The 22,455-nt window shown below is 35.9% G+C and overlaps 1 pseudogene; it reads right to left on the bottom strand.

The window, feature by feature from the left end:
- Positions 1 to 16,678: 16,678 nt before the first annotated feature.
- LOC130814575 (aldehyde dehydrogenase family 2 member C4-like) overlaps positions 16,679 to 22,455 on the bottom strand; it is a 26,162-nt pseudogene continuing 20,385 nt past the window's right edge.

The raw sequence follows: 22,455 nt of genomic DNA, 5'->3' as shown, positions 1-22,455 counted from the left end.
ACAGTGTGCTTAATATCCGGCCTAATACAGACCATAGCATACATCAAACAACCAACTGCATTAGCATAAGGAACCCTAGACATATACGCCAACTCGTCCTCAGTTTGAGGTGACATAGACAAAGATAATTTGCAGCTCACAGATGTTGGTGTACTTATGGTCTTCGATTTCTCCATCCCAAAACGAGACAAAATCTTTTTGATGTAAATTTTCTAAGTCAAGAAAAGCTTACCCGTAGCCCGATCCCTATAGATCTCCATACCCAAAATCTTCTTAGCTGGACTCAAATCTTTCATGTCAAATTCTGAGCTAAGCAACTCTTTAAGTCTAGCAACATCAGATTTATTCTCTGTGACAACAAGCATGTCATCAACATATAACAGTAGATAAATCAAGGAGCCATTATCTAACTTATTATGATACACACAGCAATCATACGAGTTCTTATCAAAACCATGTGAAACCATAAAAGAATCAAACCTCCTATACCACTGCCGAGGGGATTGCTTAAGTCCATACAATGCCTTTAGCAATCTGGATGCTTAGTGCTCTTTCCCTGGAATCTCGAATCCCTCGGGCCGCTTCATCAAAATCTACTCCTCTAAATCACCATGAAGGAAAGCTGTCTTAACATCTAGCTACTCCAGCACACGAATAGAAGTATGTCGAACCACCGGTGAGAATATCTTCACAAAGTCAACCCCTTCTACCTGACTGAACCCCTTTGCAACTAGCCTAGCGTTAAAATGAACTTTCTCAGATTCAGATGACCCTTCTTCCTTCTTAAAAATCCACTTGCACTCTACAAGCTTCCTCCCCTCTGGTACCTTCACAAGTTCCCACACTCTGTTCTTATAAAGAAACTGCATCTCTTCACCCATTGCAGCAAGCCATTGCGCCGACTCACTACAACTAATTGCTTGTTTATACGTGGCAGGTTCATATGACTCTACATCATCAATTACACTCAATGCATAACCTGTCAAATTCTCAACAAAGCAATTTCTTCCTTCCATCTCTTCAATCAACCTAACAGGCTTCTTGATAACTTGTCTAGGTCTATCAAGAATGGTGTCAGATTGACTAGATGACCCATGATTAGACTACTCCACATCCTCCCCAGAAGTAGGAGAAGATGGAACAACCTTAGGTTCAGGAGTACGGCACTGGAACCTCAGCATCATCATCAATAAACTGCACTTGAGGTAAATCAGCAATGGATGATTGATGTACCTCAAGCATCCCATCTGTCTGTAGTATGTTATCCCCTTTCTTCCCTAAATCAGAAGACTCCGAACTCTTCTTGGAATACATTGTGCTCTCGTTAAAAGTCACATCCCTACTAAGAATCACTCGACCCTCCGAAGGTGAATAGATCCTAAACCCCTTCACACCATCACCGTACCTAATAAAAAACACCCCGTCTTGGCTCGTGGATCCAGATCACCCTCACTAACATGATAATAAGCAACACCGCCAAAAATTTTCAAATTATAGAAACTAGGAAACCTACCACTCTAGATCTCAAACCGGATTTTGAAGTCAAATCCTGAATGAGGACCCCTATTGATGATATAACAAGCTGTCATCACAGCTTCACTCCAATACCTCCTCCCAAGCCCTGCATTAGAGAGCATGCATCGAACTCTCTCAAGCAGTGTCTAATTAACCCGCTTTGCTGTGGTGTCCTCTTTGCAAAATTCTAGCCCATTGTCTGTTCATAGCTTATTGATCTTCCTACCCTGTCGATTCTCCACCAAAGCTTTCCATTGCTTAAAAGCCATAAAAGCCTCATCCTTTAACTTAAGCAACCAAAGTCATGTGTATCGGGACTTGTCATCTACAAATGACACAAAGTAGTGGAAACCTCCCATACCTTCAACCCTAGATAGACCCCAGCAATCTGAATGGATATAATCAAGCACATCATCAATAAAGTGAGCACCCTTGCTGAACTTTGACCTATTTTTCTTCCCAAACACACAATGGTCACAAAATTAAAGGATGGAAACATTGATCCCGGATAGTCGACCCCTCTTAGACAATAGCTGCATCCCCGTCTCCCCCATATGACCAAGCCTCATGTGCCAAATCTTGGTCATCTCCTGGTGAGACACCGATGCGCAAACCGCAGAACTAGACAGTGTGACACCCTCAAAGACATAGAGGGTGTTCCTCTTGATACCCTTAAGTACCAACTCCGAACCTCGATAAATGGACAGCTCCCCATCCGAAAACACTCCATTGTATCCCAAATCATCCAAGGAACCTAATGAAATCAAATTCTTCCCCAAAGTAGGGACATGCCCCACCCTAGTCAATGTCAACTTTCGCCCATCACTAGTCCTCAACCTCATTGACGCAATACCCGTAATCTTACAAGGTGCATTGTTACCTACAATAACTTTACCCCCATTGCAAGACTTATATGTGTCAAACCAGTCTTGACGCGGACTCATATGGAACGAACACCCCGAAACTAGAACTTAATCATCATAAAGATCCCCAGACTTAGCAGAATTCACTAATGCCAAGTCTTCCTCAGAATTATAGTTCCCCTTCGGTTTTTTCCTCAACTACAGCAGCTTGGGAATTACCCTTTCTCACCGGACAATTAGCCCTAAAGTGACCCGATTTCTTACAGTAATAACAGGTCTTCCTTGCAGTCTTATTAGATCTCTCATTGTTGTTTCCAGCACTCGACCCAGTATTGTTGCCCTTGTTAACCCCCTGCCTCTTTTTAGATTTCTCGGACTTAACAAACAACCCACTGCCACTCTCCCCGTTATCACCTATAGCTTTCTGACGAAGTTCCCTAGTATGAAGTGCTGCTTTCACTTCTTCTAGGGTTAGAGAGTCTTTACCAACAACAAAAGACTCAAAAAACTCTCATAGCTAGACGGTAGAGACAAAAGTAAAATCAACACAGCATACTCATCATTTATTTTAACATCTAAGTTACGCAAATCCAATAAAATAGAGTTAAGTTTTTCAAGATGTTCCCCTAAGGGAGTACCTGACTGCATTCGGAGGCTGAGCAACTGCTGCTTCAACAATAATTTGTTGGTCGGCGACTTAGTCATATACAATGACTCTAATGTCATCCATAATTCTGCCGCTGTAGCCTGATCAGCGACCTCTGTGATGATACGATCATCCAAACTTAGCAAAATGGTAGAATGAGCCTTTTCCTCCATTACTGCCAATTGCTCGTTACTTAATCCGTCTTCCGACCCCGCAGTAGTAGTCTTTGGAGCCAACGGACACCAGATTTGCTACTGTTTCAATAGAGCCTTCATATTTATTTGCCACAACCCGAAGCTATTTTTCCCAGTAAATTTCTCGATTCTTATTGTAGAATGTAACACCCCGATATTTTTTTTCCGATATATTAAATGATTTGCTAGTAATATTATTATTATTATTATTATTATTATTATTATTATTATTATTATTATTATTATTATTATTATTATTATTATTATTCTTTTTAGAAAAATATATTTCTTTTTATTATTTATTTTGTTAGTAGGTTAAATCATGAGACTTCAACTTTTAAGGCAAATAAAACCATTTTAAGTCCAAACCTTTTTCCTAATCTATCTTTAATTTCAAAAAAAAAAAAAAAATGGGAATGTGAATGGGTGTTGGCCAGCCATAGGAAGATTTTGGGGGAAGATTATAACTTCCATTTTGGTAATTGAATGGTTAAGGAAATTATCACAATTAAATCCTATAATTCCTTAATTAATTCCTTACCTTACATCCTTCATTTCAAAACCATATGCAAGTAAGAAAACACTCCCAAAAACTCTCTAATCCTCACGCCTAAATCACCTTTGGTTCATCAATTTTGGTGTTTTGTTCTTGAGCAATTGTGAGTAATTCTTAATCTAGTTTTTATTTTTTAAATTTTAATTTAAATTTCTATGATTTTTATGTGTGTTATTTTATAGTTTATGATTTGTTCATGATTTAAAAATTCATGTGTGAAAGTATGATGTATTTTCTATCTAAATTGATGTATGTTTTTTTTAGGGTTTTGGTTATGTTTACATATGTGTGAAGAAATTGTTTGATGGATGATTGAAAATATATATATATATATATATATATATATATATATATATATATATATATATATATATATATATATATATATATATATATATATATATATATATATATATATATATATATATATATATATATATATATATATATATATATATATATATATATATAAATGGATGTTCATAGAAAAAAAAAAATGTATGTGGTGTTAGGAATTTATTTTTTTTTATTGATTAGTAGAAGGAATTTATAATGTTGGTAAAAAGAAATATATACATGTATATATGTGATGTGTATGTGTGAAAACATTTGTGTAAAAAGAATTATATTGAAAAAAAATATATAATAATAATTCATTAAAATTTATTTTTATGTAAATTTTGTTGTTTAGATTTAATAGGACATAAAGCATTGATATTTATATTTTTGTGATAAAAAAAATGATGGAATGACAAAATCCCGTAGGTTTTGAAAATGGTGAAAAAAATGTGTTTTTGGAACATTTTTTGGCTTTGAAATTGAGTTAAAAATACTTATACTATGTTATAAATTATGAAAATTGGTACCCGGGGTTTTGACGCCTTCCGGACGCAACAGTGAAGTCGGATTTTCAATTTAACAATTTTAAGTTGAGTTTCTGGACAGATTATATAGGCTGTCCTGTTTTGTGTATTTATCATGTTATAGTATGTGATAGATGTTCATGATTGTGTGTAGTATTCTAGGTATGGATGTGATTGAATATGTGTATGTTGGATGATTTGAGGAAAATGTGTATGTGTGCTTATTTCCCGAATACGATTGAACCTTGTAGGAAGTCGATTCGTGACCGGGAATTGATTAAGACGCTTGTGAGTTGGTTATCTTGCTTAAGGTATGTACACGCAGCGTGGTTCGCATTAGTCCGATGTATCATATATTAATGGTATACAAAAGTAAAGCATGGATATATAGTACGGATAATGTTATCTTTCGAATCAATAATTTTTTTTATACATTGTTTTGATAAGCAGAGGTAGTATGACCTCACTAACTTTAAAGTGGACGTAGTATGACGTCAATTGGTGGAAATGAATTACTCGCGGTATATGAGGGCATTATGAGCCACCGCGGGGGTATGCATACTTAACCATAGGAACCGAAGTAAGGCGAGTGTCTATGGTAGAGACTTGCTTAGGGGTTAGCTCCCCCTAATGTATTGTCTCACTTATGGAGTTTGGGTGTACCGGTAGTATGGCTGGATAGTACAGCAGTATGGCTGACTAACTATTACATGAAAATAATTATTCTTAATAAGCATGATCGAAGCATAAGGTTCTGTGAATTGTCAGCTAATAAATTAAAACTTTCTCTTACATTATTATTTATTTGCTATGCGATGTTTGCTGACGTGTACTTTTGGTCTTAACGACCCTGCGATGATGTTGTTACCTATCTGGGCAATGACTAGCACTAAGTTAAGTTGCAGGTCTGGGGAGTGAGGATTGTCCCTTGAAGAAATAAATTATTAGGATAGAGAAGTCTTAATAAGAACTTCAAAATTTAGTTTAAGAACATTTGGTTTTTATGAGGCGATTTTCGTTCTCAAGTTGTAATAAGTAGATTTAACTTTTCGTTGTTATCCGCTGCTAAGAATTTCTTATTATCTAGTAGTTCATAATAACGCTAATAGAACTCGATCCGCACGTTTTCCTTAATTTCAAACCCGTTTAAAACTGTTTTCTAACATCCCGGTTTGACTCGGATTATAGTTGTCTTGTTTTTAAAAGGTCATCTTCTCTTTTCGTACGACCCGAGTTATTCCAAGATGTTACAACTGGTATCAGAGCGGGAGTTTTATTTAGTGTTATTTATCTGTACCGATAGACTAACGTAGAAAAAAAAAATTTGACGAGAGTAAAAGGGGTAGACATTAAGGGGATATGATGTGTTGTGCTTGGTGTCTTTAAGCATGATGTCATGGATAACTTTGATGTGTGCATGATAGGATTTATGTGTTTATATCTCTGATGCTTTGAATTATCTATCTTTGTCTTATCTCAGAAATTAATTGTCTTCTTTTCTTTCTTTGTGAGTCAGGAAGTTCAATTATTACTTTTTTTCATGGATAAAAGAAAAAGACCGGCCGAGGAGGGAATTAATACCCGAGAGGAACCCTGGAGAGCTTTAGTTAATGCCCTAGCCTAGGCAGAAATAGAGGCTCTGGGAATTTGGGATAGAAAAGAGGGGGAAAGTGATTTGGATTACACCCGACGAATGGAAATGATCTACAAAAAGTCCAAACTAGTGTATGAAAGAATAATGGAAGAGGAGATGATTGCACTGAAAGAGAGGAGTGACCAGTTTCACCTAGAGGTTGACAGAAGGGTAAGAGCAGTGCAAACTGAGGGTCGGGACGGAGTTGACGTTCCAGAACCTAGTGGGGCAAGGAGAGATAGTAATGAGGAGGATGTTCCCGTAGTAAACCCAAACTCAGTGCCATTTATAATCTTCGACGAGTTGGATTTCGAGAAGGATCCCGAGGAGGATCCAGAAGAGGACCCGGAGGAGGACCCCGATGAGGACCCAGAAGAAGAATTTGAGGAGGATTTCGAAGAAAATTCTGATGAGGAGCAGGGAGAATTTATGGAGGAGGATTCTTTAGGAGTGGTAGAAGAGCCTGATGAGGATAACTTAGGGGATGGATATAATGCTGATGAGGAGGGGGAACTAGCTGATAGAGATGGAATGTTGAGTGATAATGATAGCGGGGTAATTATTCTAGGGGGTTGGCCAGTGAGGCGAGAGGATCTCATGAGTGAGGAAGAAAGTGAGAAAATGATGTGGGAGGAGGAACCACCTGAGCCAATAATTGTAGAGCTTTCTGATTCCGTAGCGCGACTTACTATGAGTGACTTCTTATCTGTAGGAACCCTTTCTGTTTCCAATAGCGCGTCTAGCGATGACTCTGGTGATGCTGATTTTGACCCTGATCAATACATGGAGGATCAGGACCGTCTGGATGCGTCGCCTTTATTTGCCTGATTGTTTTTACTTTATTTGATTATGCATGTGTACGAGTTCGTATGTCTAGTTCCTTAGTAGAATAAATTGTGAACTATCCTGTTGGTTAAGTGAATTGGTTGGTTATCTCGGACTTTTGTAGTATTTGAACAATGATTATGTGGGAATTTATACCCAAGTATTCTTTTTAGATTGGAACTATATGATATTATGTTTTGAATTTGAATTTTGTTTTAAAAGTCTAAACATTAGTAACTAGAATCGATTCAGTATTGTATTTAAGGAAAAAATGAATAGATTTGATTATAGACTCATTGTTCAACCTTTTTTTTTTCCTTTAGGGCTACTACCTTGTTTATTTTAGAACTATAACAGAATGAATTTTTCTCCTTAACCACAAACGCTGTAGAAATGTATTTACATACCTTGTTTAACCTAATGCAGTATACCTGCCATCATGCCACCCTTTTTGAGGAGGTCCGTGCCAAGAGGAAACTCTGACCGCGTGCTTCGAAACTTAGTTAAGGCCCTAGCTGGCGCAAGGAATCCGAGACCAAAATCCTTGGAGGAAAAGGCTTCGTCAATTAGTAAGAGAATAGCCCAGAGTAAACCCTGGACTTATAGTGGAAAAGGTGAACCTTCTATGTTGGAAAACTGGCTGAGAGAATTTGACAAGCTTTTTAGCGTGGTGAGATGTCCTGCTGAGCTCATGGTTGACCAAGCCGCGTTTTTTCTAGTGGAAGACGCTGACTATTGGTGGACACATAGTAAGATGAGGTTGATATCAAAAAACGACGGTGACTTAAGCTGGGAAGGATTTAAGGGGGCGTTAAGGGACCAATTTTATCCGCCTCATGTTAGGAAGGACAAATCAAATGAGTTTGCTAGGTTCGAAATGGGAAACCTAACGGTAGATGAATATTATCAGAAATTTATGGAATACTTGAAGTTTTGCCCTGACGATGTCCCAACTGAGGGAAAGAAAATACAGCGTTTTGAGTTAGGTCTATCGTATGAGATCCAAAAATACATTGAGACTGATAGATATGATACGTTAGACCAGCTATACAAGAGAGCTGCGCAGATTGGAATGTTATCAGGAAGGAAAAAGAGAAGTTGGGCCATAGCGGAGAAAAGAGAAAAGAACCCGTGTTTCAGAATGATACGAATGCGAGTAATCAAGTCCAAAATCAATTTAAGAAGCACAAACCGTTTGGAGGCTTTCAGGAGAAAGGTTTCCATTCTGGTCAAAACAGCAAGAATGGGGGAAATTCGAGACTAGAGGCTAGAATGCAGAAGCCTTTGTATGATCGCAATGGGAAGGAAAGAATCTTCAACTGTAGGAGATGCCAAAAGAATCACCCAGGAAGGGACTGCTGGGGTGCGTTAGTGGACTGTTCTTACTGTGGTAAGCCGGGCCATAGAATGTACGAGTGTTATACTCCCATAGGACAACAAGAGTTGCAAGGGGGAAATCATAGAGGTTTCCAACAACAAAGACTCACTAACGGACGGAGTAGTAATGAACCTGGAAGGGGGAATCACAATGGTGGAAGTTTTGGCCGAAACATGGGAGGTGCCTCAAACCTTAGGTTTCCGGGAAATAACTCCGGTGTTCAGGAACGACTGGGAAATGCTAGAAACGAGAATTTCTTTTCGAGCCAACGTGGTAATCAAGGAGGTGTTACTACTTCTACCCAGAACGACGGCAGGCTTTCAGCAGTTAACTCGAGGGAGGCAGCGCAGGCGTCAGATGTGGTCATAGGTACGTTCTGTATTAATACAAAATCCGTTAAAGTACTTTTTAATTCTGGTACATCGTGCTCGTTTGTTTCAAAGTCTAGAGTTAAGGATTTAGAATTAGAGAACTCCGAGGAAACATCTTTTTCAGTCTCTACTCCTTCTGGGGAGACTTTTCATTTTAATACGTTGTTCCGTGAAGTGCCGGTTAAGATAGGGAAAGTATAATTTCCAAGTAATTTATTTTCTCTAGAAATGGATGATCTAAATGTAATACTTGGGATGGATTGGCTAAGTAGATACAAAGCGATAATAGATTGTGAAGAACAGTTAGTGACTTTAAGTGGACCTAGGGGGGAGAAGGTTAAATATAGGAGTTTTCCTAAGGGACCGAGGATAAAAATTGTATCTTCATTGAAGGTCAGAAAGTTAATCAAGCAAGGGCAACCGTGGTTTCTGTGTAGTATAAGTAAAGTAGGGGAGCGGGAGTTGCAGCTTGAGAACATTCCAGTAGTCTGTGATTTTAGAGATGTTTTTCCAGAAGAACTTCCTGGTATGCCGCCAAGAAGAGATGTGGATTTCTCGATTGATTTAATCCCTGGGACAAGGCCAATTTCAAAAGCTCCTTACCGAATGGCCCCAAAGGAGATGGAAGAATTGAAAGTCCAATTGGAGGAGTTGTTAGAGAAGGGTTATATAAGACCCAGTGTGTCGCCTTGGGGAGCCCCAGTGTTGTTTGTAAGGAAAAAGGACGGAACGATGCGTCTCTGTATTGATTACAGAGAACTTAATAAGGTCACTGTTAAGAATAAGTACCCATTACCACGGATCGATGATCTTTTTGATCAGTTGCAAGGGGTAGGAGTCTTTTCCAAGATTGATCTGCGGTCAGGGTATCATCAGTTACGTATCAAGGAGGAGGATATTAGTAAATCAGCTTTTAGAACCAGATACGGACACTTCGAATTTACCATGATGCCTTTTGGGTTGACCAACGCACCTGCAGCATTTATGGGGTTGATGAATCGGGTTTTTAACGCGTACCTCGATAAGTGTGTGGTGGTGTTCATTGATGATATTTTGGTATATTCCAAGAGCCAAGAAGAACATCAAGAGCATTTAAGGATAGTCTTGCAGATTCTGCGAGAGAATCAGTTGTATGCTAAGTTTTCGAAGTGTGAATTTTGGTTAGAGCAAGTGGCTTTTCTGGGTCACATTGTTTCTAAGGAAGGAATTTCCGTTGATCCGGCAAAAGTAGCAGCTGTTCGAGATTGGTCTACACCTCGGAATGTTACAGATATCCGGAGTTTCTTGGGATTAGCAGGATACTATCGTCGTTTTGTGAAGGACTTTTCTCGCATCGCTCGTCCACTGATAGCCTTGATGAAGAAGGAAAAGAAGTTCGAATGGACTGAGGAGTGTGAGAAGGCATTTCAGTTATTGAAGGAGAAGTTAACTACAGCCCCTGTGTTGACCTTACCTGATCCATCCTTGGAATACTCCGTCTACAGTGACGCTTCCAAACATGGATTAGGTTGTGTTTTAATGCAAGATAGAAAGGTGGTGGCGTATGCTTCACGTCAACTAAGGACTCATGAGGTGAATTATCCAATACATGACTTGGAGTTAGCGGCTGTGGTTTTCGCATTGAAAATCTGGCGACATTACCTTTATGGTGTCAAATGCAAGGTCTTTATGGATCATAAAAGTTTGCAATTTTTGTTCACTCAATCCGAGTTGAATTTGCGCCAACGACGTTGGTTAGAACTTATCAGTGATTATGATTTGGAGATTTCATATCACGAAGGCCGTGCGAATGTAGTCGCTGATGCCTTGAGCAGAAAATCGAGGCATTCAGTCTCAGCGTTAATAACCTCTGAGGAGTTGTGCAAGGAGTTTGGGAGAATGAACTTGGAGATAATCCAAGAAGGGGAATTGGAAGCCAAGTTGAGTGCCTTGTCTATTCAACCTACCTTTTTCGAAGAGATTATGGCTAAGCAACTGGAAGACCCAAAGTTCATTAAACTTCGGGAGCAGATCAGTGAAGGGAAAGCTGAAGGTTTTACAATTCATGAGGACGGTAGTCTTCGTTTTAAAGGACGGTGGTGTGTGCCGGATGGGTGTGACTCCTTGAAGGAAAAATTATTGAACGAAGCTCATTATTCTAGATACTCGGTTCATCCTGGTGGAGATAAGATGTATCAAGATTTAAAATGTATGTTTTGGTGGTCAGGTATGAAAAAGAATATTGCAGATTTTGTTTCCAAGTGTTTAACGTGTCAAAAGGTTAAAAGTGAACATCGAAGACCAGCTGGGTTACTGCAACCTCTGGAAGTCCCGGTATGGAAGTGGGATGACATATCTATGGATTTCGTGTTAGGGTTGCCACGAACTAAGGCTGGTAATGATACTCTTTGGGTGATTGTGGATAGGCTTACTAAGTCTGCAAGGTTTATTCCGATGAATTGTAAGTGGGATATGGAACAACTTGCTCGTGCCTATATTAGATACGTTGTTCGATATCACGGAATACCTCGTACTATTGTCTCTGATCGTGATACTCGATACTTGTCACATTTTTGGAAGTCATTACAATAGGCTTTGGGAACCAATCTTCTTCATAGCACGTCTTTTCACCCTATGACGGATGGTCAGACTGAACGTGTCAATCAGATACTAGAAGACATGTTGAGAGCAATAGCCATGGAATGGCAAGGTTCATGGGATGAACATTTGGATTTAGTGGAATTCTCTTATAATAACAGTTATCAGGCAACAATTCAAATGGCTCCGTTTGAAGCACTTTATGGTCGTAAGTGCCGTAGTCCTGTATGTTGGGATGATTTTACTGAATCTGTCACCTTAGGACCTGATATGCTTGTGCAAATGACTAAGAAAGTAAAGTTAATTCGTGATAAAATGAAGGCAGCCCAGAATAGACAAAAATCGTACGCCGATCTCCGACGTCGGCCTGATGAGTACGAAGTGGGCGACAAAGTTCTACTCCGTGTGTCTCCGATGAGAGGTGTGGTTCGTTTTGGTGCTCGTGGGAAGTTAAGCCCGCGTTTCATTGGCCCCTATGATATTGTGGAGCGGATTGGAAGGTTAGCTTACCGGTTAGCGTTACCTAATGCGCTGGGTAAGGTTCATGACGTTTTTCATATCTCCCAGTTAAAATGTTATGTTGCGGCTTCTTCGCATGTCTTAGACCCGGAACCGTTAGAACTTGATGAAAGCCTCACCTATGAAGAGCAACCTGTTCAGATTTTAGATAGAAAGGTTCGCAGTACTCGACGAAAAGATGTTGCAATGGTTAAGGTTCTATGGTCCAATCATCAATCACAAGAGGCAACTTGGGAAACAGAACCTTCAATGCGAGAGAAGTATCCGTACCTTTTTCCTCAGGTTAGTAAGTTACGGGGACGTAACTTTTTAAGGGGGGTAGGAAGCGGTAGGATTTTGCGCGCTTTGAGTTATTTTTGATCTATTTCTTTTGTTGTGTGCTTGTTTTGTCGTTTTTATGCGTGTGATTGTTGTGTATTTTGTGTTTGATTGTTGTGTGTTTGTGTTTGTACGTTGAGGTTTTGGGGTCAAAACCTTTTTAAGGGGGGTAGTCTGTAACACCCCGATATTTTTTTTCCGATATATTAAATGATTTGCTAGTATTATTATTATTATTATTATTATTATTATTATTATTATTATTCTTTTTAGAAAAATATATTTCTTTTTATTATTTATTTTGTTAGTAGGTTAAATCATGAGACTTCAACTTTTAAGGCAATTAAAACTATTTTAAGTCCAAACCTTTTTCCTAATCTATCTTTAATTTCAAAAAAAAAAAAAAAAGGGAATGTGAATGGGTGTTGGCCGGCCATAGGAAGATTTTGGGGGAAGATTATAACTTCCATTTTGGTAATTAAATCCTATAATTCCTTAATTAATTCCTTACCTTACATCCTTCATTTCAAAACCATTTGCAAGTAAGAAAACACTCCCAAAAAACTCTCTAATCCTCACGCCTAAATCACCTTTGGTTCATCAATTTTGGTGTTTTGTTCTTGAGCAATTGTGAGTAATTCTTAATCTAGTTTTTATTTTTTAAATTTTAATTTAAATTTCTATGATTTTTATGTGTGTTATTTTATAGTTTATGATTTGTTCATGATTTAAAAATTCATGTGTGAAAGTATGATGTATTTTCTATCTAAATTGATGTATGTTTTTTTTTAGGGTTTTGGTTATGTTTACATATGTGTGAAGAAATTGTTTGATGGATGATTGAAAATATATATATATATATATATCTATATATATATATATATATATATATATATATATATATATATATATATATATAAAATATATATATATATATATATATAATATATATATATATATATATATATATATATATATATATATATATATATATATATATATATATATATATATATATATATATATATATATAAATGGATGTTCATAGAAAAAAAAAATGTATGTGGTGTTAGGAATTTATTTATTTTTATTGATTAGTAGAAGGAACTTATAATGTTGGTAAAAAAAAATATATACATGTATATATGTGATGTGTATGTGTGAAAACATTTGTGTAAAAAGAATTATATTGAAAAAAAATATATAATAATAATTCATTAAAATTTATTTTTATGTAAATTTTGTTGTTTAGATTTAATAGGACATAAAGCATTGATATTTATATTTTTGTGATAAAAAAAATGATGGAATGACAAAATCCCGTAGGTTTTGAAAATGGTGAAAAAAATGTGTTTTTGGAACATTTTTTGGCTTTGAAATTGAGTTAAAAATATTTATACTATGTTATAAATTATGAAAATTGGTACCCGGGGGTTTTGACGCCTTCCGGACGCAACAGTGAAGTCGGATTTTCAATTTGACAGTTTTAAGATGAGTTTCTGGACAGATTGTATAGGCTGTCCTGTTTTGTGTATTTATCATGTTATAGTATGTGATAGATGTTCATGATTGTGTGTAGTATTCTAGGTATGGATGTGATTGAATATGTGTATGTTGGATGATTTGAGGAAAATGTGTATGTGTGCTTATTTCCCGAATACGATTGAACCTTGTAGGAAGTCGATTCGTGACCGGGAATTGATTAAGACGCTTGTGAGTTGGTTATCTTGCTTAAGGTATGTACACGCAGCGTGGTTCGCATTAGTCCGATGTATCATATATTAATGGTATACAAAAGTAAAGCATGGATATATAGTGCAGATAATGTTATCTTTCGAATCAATAATTTTTTTTATACATTGTTTTGATAAGCAGAGGTAGTATGACCTCACTAACTTTAAAGTGGACGTAGTATGACGTCAATTGGTGGAAATGAATTACTCGCGGTATATGAGGGCATTATGAGCCACCGCGGGGGTATGCATACTTAACCATAGGCACCGAAGTAAGGCGAGTGTCTATGGTAGAGACTTGCTTAGGGGTTAGCTCCCCCTAATATATTGTCTCACTTATGGAGTTTGGGTGTACCGGCAGTATGGCTGGATAGTACAGCAGTATGGCTGACTAACTTTTACATGAAAATAATTATTCTTAATAAGCATGATCGAAGCATAAGGTTCTGTGAATTGTCAGCTAATAAATTAAAACTTTCTCTTACATTATTATTTATTTGGTATGCGATGTTTGCTGACGTGTACTTTTGGTCTTAACGACCCTGCGATGATGTTGTTACCTATCTGGGCAATGACTAGCAGTAAGTTAAGTTGCAGGTCTGGGGAGTGAGGATTGTCCCTTGAAGAAATAAATTATTTGGATAGAGAAGTCTTAATAAGAACTTCAAAATTTAGTTTAAGAACATTTGGTTTTTATGAGGCGATTTTCGTTCTCAAGTTGTAATAAGTAGATTTAACTTTTCGTTGTTATCCGCTGCTAAGAATTTCTTATTATCTATTAGTTCATAATAACGCTAATAGAACTCGATCCGCACGTTTTCCTTAATTTCAAACCCGTTTAAAACTGTTTTCTAACATCCCGGTTTGACTCGGATTATAGTTGTCTCGTTTTTAAAAGGTCATCTTCTCTTTTGGTACGACCCGAGTTTTTCCGAGATGTTACATAGAATCTCTAGCCATTGTTTCACTCGAAAACTCTCCAAGGACCTAAACTTGACCTCTTGATGCCAATTGTTGTGCGACAGCGGAAGCAAGGTCGATGAACAATAATGTAACAATAAGAAATTCAATGCAAACAATAAGAAATGACACAAGAGATTTAACGTGGTTCACTATCAATGTGATAGCTACGTCCATCGGCATCGAGATCAAATAATTTCACTATGATTGCAAAGAATTTACAAGATGAACTACAATCACACTCACAAATTATAATGGCTCTCTTGTGATCTCTCTGAATTTGTGATTCATAACGTATTAACCCTAAAATGGGAGTTTATATACTAATGTCCAATAAAAGGAAGTTATTACATAATCAACACAAAGTAACCGGTCTGAAAGACACCTCCCGTGAAAAGAAACCACCATTTTGCGAGTCATGTACAATTACGCGAGCCGTGAAAGGAAGACATAACGCACTCCGCACCCCGCGTATCTGGACAGCAGCCCCTGCGCCCCCCGCGGACTCATACTGCAGCTCTTCCATGACTCTTCTTTTGATTCATCTTCTTCAGCACTTAATGGTGCTACTAGTTGGAGTCACCATACTCAACAGTGTTTAACATTGTAACAAGTTTATAAGTTTATAACAATAAACAATCGAAGAAATATCGGTTTATATTGGGAAACAAGAATAAAACAAAGGTAAATTAATAGATTAGTTATGCAGGAGTGCATAGGCAGTTGTGTAGCCTGTACTAGTTGCGATTGTTGGTTGTTGCTGCTCGTGATAAAGTAGCGGTGGGCCGATGGGTGATGCTATAGTGGTTGGCTGACGGGTTGGTTTGTTGGAGAGTGAGGAGAAAGTTTCGGGGGACAAGAGAGTTATTTATAAGGGTGTTTTTTTGGAGTAAAAAAATATTGATATGGGAAGTAGGTTTCAAATTAAGATTTTAAAAAAAATGTGCTTAAGGAGGTTTGAACCCAGATTAGTGTTGTCAAATTGAAAAACTTATACCAAATTAATCATCACATATATTAATATTTTTAGGTATATAATTTTATACATATATTAAATGATGTCTGTTGACATCGTTGATACCCTACAATGTTGCCCCTAATGCCTAAATAAGAGCCAAAGTTGACGCAACACATGAAAAACTTTAACTCCCTTTAAGATGGAGATGTGGTACAATTCAACACAATTTTTACTATCTTTTTTAACCAAAAAATTAATATATCAAAAATTAAGAGGTCATTTATATTAGGTAAATTGTTAATAATAAACCAATCTATTATTTATTTTTAAATAAACTCACCTATTAATTATATTCGCTAAAAATAAACTGACATGTTGTTTATAACTATCTTCAAAGCTTCTTTATAAGTTAAGAGTTATGAATAGTTAATAGTGGAGTTTTTTAAACAATCACACCAAATGTATGGGTTTATTTAAAAATAAACAATAGTTGGGTTTATTTTCAGTGGGTCGAGCAAAGGTTGGTTTAGTTTTTACAATTTTCCCTTTATATCAAACAAACAGTATACCTTATTAGATGACTAATAGCTAACACTAATATAGCGAAGGATCACATGTATTTTCAATTTTTGCAAGTTTGATCTTCAGTGACATTTTCCACATAGTATGTCACCATCAGTAACAAATTCATAGAATAAAAATGAGAGAATATGTGTTCCATCTAATAGAAAAATGAACACAACTTCTTCACCAATACAACCATAAATTCAAAGAGAACGATTTTAAGTACTTCTATTTACATATGCTCACAAAAGTATACAGATAACATTATTATAAAGTGTATTAATCCCATTTTTGATACATATCATTTTTCTGAAGGAGAAAACTTAAACAGGATGACTCATATTACCTTAATAAAACAAACAAAGTACGTTGATATCAAAACAAGAATCATACTTGGATCTAATATAAAAAGCGATGTCGTATCAATCGATTAAAGCCAGGGATAGTTATAAATAGGGGTGATAACAGACTTGACTTGAGTGTACATGTAGAGTGCATCAAGTCCCTGGTCTCTTCCGAATCCACTCATTTTGTAACCACCAAATGGAGCATCATAATCAAAACCAAAATAACAATTCACCCAAATGGTGCCTGCCCTAATCGATCGTGATACCGTGTTAGCAATGTCTATATTTTTTGTCACTATTCCAGCTGCTAGTCCATATTTTGTCGCATTTGCTCTTTTGATTGCTTCTTCTATAGTCCTGGAAGTTTCCACATAATAATATTATGTTTTTTCACATATACGCTAGATGAAATAAAATAAATCTTTATTTTTTGAATGTGTTGCACTTAAGATTTCTAAAAAACGTTGTAAGATGAAGATTGACAACAAATAAACTTTATAATTCCAAAGTGTGCTTTGTGATTTGTACCGAAATCGTTCAGGTGGATCAACGTACGCGTATTGTAGAAAAATGTTTAGATGTTAAGTGATCTTCATGTTTTTTTCTTTCTCCTAGTCTAACCCTAGTCTAATAAGCTAATTAGAGCGATGTATAGGAGGATTGCTCGTCACACACGACCCATTCAACTGAAAATGGGTAGATTTGGACAACTTTATATAAAAAAAAGTTCAATCACAGGTAGGCCAAGCCCGCCCACTAAAGCTTAGTGCATGGTAATGGCACAAAATAAAGATGCGAGTAAGCCCGTCCATGAACCCTAAGTGGTTATTAATGACACAAAAAATTGTGATACCTCAAATAGATTACTCATATCAACAAGGTGTATCTTCTTTTCTAGAGAGCGCATTTGCTAAGAACTCCACAGTTAAGCGTACTTGGTGGGGAGCAATCTTTGGATGGGTGACCTCCTGTGAAGTTTTCCGGGGCGCGCACGAGTGAGGCTAAAGTGCGCTGGAAAGACTGTTGGTCTGTAGGTCCAGTCTACAGTCTCCATGAGTAGTCACCGACGTGGTATCAGAAGCCATTGTGACAAGATGTCACAGGTTCGAATCTCAACCACCCCTTATTTAAAGTGGAATATTTAGCGCCATGTATGAGGAATATATGTGCTGCATCTACATTTCTAGCCCAAAGGGCTGTTGTGTGGAGGGGGGTGTTAGAGTATATAACATCGTGAGGCCTCAATCATCAATTTAAGCTTTTGGTTGAGTTGGTTCCTTGAAATGGTATCAGAGCAACCCTGCGACCGTGATTGATAATGTATTCAGTGCACTTAGAGGGGGAAAAAATCCTGAAATTACTGTCCAACGAGGACATTGTATTCCTAAGTGGGGGTGAGTATGATACCCCAAATTTGGCTTTAAAAAGAATTGATAGATTACTCAAATCAACAAGGTGCATCTTTTTTTCTTGAGAGCCCATTTGCTAAGAACTCCATAGTTAAGCGTGCTTGGTAGGGAGCAATCTTAGGATGGGTGACCTCTTGGGAAGTTATCCCAGGCGTGCACGAGTAAGGCGAAAGTGCACTGGAAAGACTTGTGTTGGTCTATGGGGCCAATCTACAGTTTACATGAGTAGTCACCGGTGGTCTAAGGGCCGGGGTGTAACAAAAATACTCTTAAATAAGCCCACTCGGCCCACTTATTTATAATGCATGTATTTTATATTTTTGAATTTTATACTTTAATTATTGAAATAAGAAGAGTAATTTGTGAATAACAGCCTTTAACTCCAAAACTTTTGTGACTTACAGCCTCAAAATTTATTTTTTGCGAATAAATCTCATCCAAGTATCAAACTCTACACCATTCAAGTCAAGTGACCATTGACTAACTAAAATGACCGTTCACCAGCCTTAATGACCATTGACCATTACTAATCACATTTAACTTTTGTTGACCATCTCTAATCACCTTGGACTTTCCTAATTACTAATAGTACCCTTGTGTTTTAGTATTTTAACATTGTTTTTACCCATCGTAATAATGATATTTTTTCAAACATTGATCGTGAGAACGTCGCAATTATCTTTATGGAATATCTCTTTCAGAAATTCGATCAGAACAATAACTTATTTGCCTATTTTTCGGCATGTAGACCGAAAAGGATATTTAACGGCGTTTTTAGCCATCAAATGATATTTTACCAAAAAACTAACGTCATAATTACCATTAAGGGGTAATTCTTTTGAAAATCTGGTTGAAACAAATACTTAATCGCCTAGTTTCCGGCATGTGGACCGAAAAAGATATTTAACGTTGTTTTTACCCACCATAACGATATTTTTCCAACGTAGACCAAAAAATATATTTAAAGTAGACCGAAAAAGATAATTAACATCGCATTTTGAAAAAATGTCGTTATGATGGGTAAAAACGACGTTATAGTGCTAAAATACAAGGGTACTATTGGTAATTAAGAAACTTTAAGGTGATTAGGGATGGTCAATAAAAGTCAAAGATGATTAGTAATGGTCAATGGTCATTTAGGCTAGTAAAAGGTCATTTTGGTTGGTCAACGGACACTTTGCCTGAATGGTATAGACTTTGATACTTTAATGGTAGTTATTCTCAAAAAGAAAAACTTGTAAAAGCCCTAAATTTGAAGGTTATTATTCGCAAATTAACTACTATATCACTTTTTAATAGGAACTGTTCGTATTGGAAGCCATCATCAACAACTTAGAGAATTCCCTATTGCTAGGATATTAGGGATCATTCGGATGTCAATCCTCTTCTTTGGCGACAACTCTGGTAAATCATTTTTCTTGTTATGTAAACAAAACTTATTATGTGAAAAATTGCTCCATTAGAGTTTTGAATACTATTTATCACTCACTCTTACTTATTCTTAAATAAGTTAAAATGTAGTTAAGTGAGATCTTGTTTAGTTGGTCTTAATGTAAATTTTACTAACATAAATTTTTTATAATTAATTTTTACTTAAGTACAATTAAAAATATTTAAAATTAAAGTAGTGCATTGACAAACGTATTAAAATCAAATGAAACAATTATAGTGAATAAGAGTCACTATTCTAAGGTAAAATGATGTAAAAACTCACTTGAATTTCATCAAAGACATGACAGGGCCAAATATTTCATCCCTTGCTATTTGCATATGATCCTGTACAATTTGGAAACGCAATTAGACATTTATAAATTCAATTCTACCTAATTAACACCTAACTAAGATGGATTTTCCTGTACGAAATTATATACATGCAAAACCAATTCAAGGGTCGGATACAATTTATTAGTCACTAAGTCTGGATTAGTAAATTGATAGGAACCAAAAGTACGTCCAAATGTATATCATCCAAGTATGTAAAAAAATAGTTTAAAAGATACCTGAACATCAGAAAATATGGTTGGGGGAATATAAAATCCTTTATCACCATCAGGTTCACCACCAAATAATAACTCAGCGCCTTCTTCTTTTCCTTTATGAATGTATGAAAGTACTTTCTCAAATTGGATCTTGTCAATCTACATTATGTATATAAATTAGTTTACTTTCTCTTAAAATAAAATTAATATCTTTTGAGGCTTTATAAACTATATTTAATTTTTTTTAGTGAGTTATTTTAACGTATTCACCTTTAAATGAGAGGTGTATAAATTTAAACACAAATATATCCCTTAAAAGCAAATTCAGTTCGATGTTTGAAAGAGACCTAAATATATCCAGCTATAAAAAGATAATCCCTTAAAAAATAGGATTTATATGATCATCTCTTATGCTACTTTGTTGTCTATATGTTAATGTAAGGTAAGTATCATTTACGTCCTTTTAAAAGGCCAGGTTTACTTCTATTTGGGTTTTGATTGTAAATTATTTTGTTTAGTCTTATTAATATTTCATTTTTCTTTATACTCCAAATTTAGTAGCTAATATATATAAGCTATCATTTTTAATTAAGCAATAACTAAAAATTGCCTCTTAGTTGAAATAATGGAACAAGCTAAAATATGAGAATTGAATAATGTCTCAGTTAGAGAACATATACCAATTTTTCAAGAAAGATACCGAAATTGATTTTAACCTTACCGTTACATTCCCTTACTTAACCTGTAATTCAATATTACCTAAAAAAAAATTGAAAAAGTAGTAGTAATTATGCAAAACAAATGCACCTGAGGTCCTTGTTGAACTTTAGGATCAAAAGGATCACCAACAACCCAAGCTTTAGCCTTTTCTACTAATTTTTTTGCTACCTCCTCATATATTCCTTCTTGAACAAGAATACGAGAACTAGCGACGCAAATTTCTCCCTGAAAATTGTAAATGAAGAAATTAATTATAAGAGTTGAGTTAAGAATTTAATTTTAGGTTTAGGGGTTTAAATTTGAATTATTCACTTTTTCTCATTAATCAAAGTAGATAAAATGACCCCTATAAATACAAAAATAGAAGCTAAAAATATTTAAAAAAAAAAAAACATAATATGGAAACTTCCTAACGAAACAATATCTTGAAATAAAATAAAATCAAATTATTCTAATCAAATTATTTCTTATTTTCCTACCGTAAACATATCACATATTAATACTTATTAGGTCATTGTTATGTTAACTTATTAATCACAACATAAACACCACATAATCAAAGACTACGATCTCAAACTGTTGCTTCATAATTTATTTTTAGAGTTTAATTGCGGTAAGACTGAACCTGTATACCTAAAAGTTTATAATAAAAATAAAAATGACCCTCATTACTCGAGAATTACTTTTCAAACTAAATATCTCCGATCACACAATATTAATACAAAGATTGAATGATCTCTTCGTAAACACCCTAGCCCCCCACTTTATACTAGTCCTCACTTCTTCACTTTATACTAGTCCTTACTTTTTATATAGGGTGCACAACCTTTTAGAATCACACATTAACTCTATAATAACTCACAACATTAAATCAAAAGAATGCCCCATTAAGTCACACACTTAACTCTCATTAAAGTTGCAATTAATTACATGTTTAATTGCCCTTTTATTGCACCCTTAATGTAAAAGAAACAGAATATTTTTTGTTGGCCTTCTGATTAGCATCTCAAACTAGCAATCTTCTGCTCGACCAAGCAACCTACTACCATGCCTTTCCTCGTTCAAGGCATGGTTTTTAATCCTTAGTGAAGTCCCATATGCTTCATATTAATCATTTTATGTAGCGACCCAAACATTAATTCACTATCACTCGACACACCTCTATCTGCTTTCTCGAACGTACATGAAAAAACATGTTCGATTATGTGTTCAAAATCATTTATATTATTAAGAATTACAGTACTTGGTTCAACCGAATAAAATAAACTCCTTCATTTCTATTTAAGGATAGAAGGCTATCATACCCATCTTACTATAATTTCGGCACTATATTTGTATTAGCTTGCTAGGTATAGACACTGCAAATTAAGTAACAAGTCCGTCATTTAAAACAAATGTTATTTTCGTAGTTTATAATGAAGATTATGTCAAGGAACTAACTCAATCAAAAACTTAAGCTGATGGTTGAGGTCCCAAGACATTTTATATACTCTAACATGCCTCCTCACACAAGAACTCATTGGGCTT

This window comes from Amaranthus tricolor, chromosome 6, assembly GCF_026212465.1.
Source record: "Amaranthus tricolor cultivar Red isolate AtriRed21 chromosome 6, ASM2621246v1, whole genome shotgun sequence".
Taxonomy (NCBI): domain Eukaryota; kingdom Viridiplantae; phylum Streptophyta; class Magnoliopsida; order Caryophyllales; family Amaranthaceae; genus Amaranthus; species Amaranthus tricolor.
The sequence above is the reverse complement of the archived record's forward strand: the minus strand, read 5'-3'. Positions and strand labels throughout refer to the sequence as shown.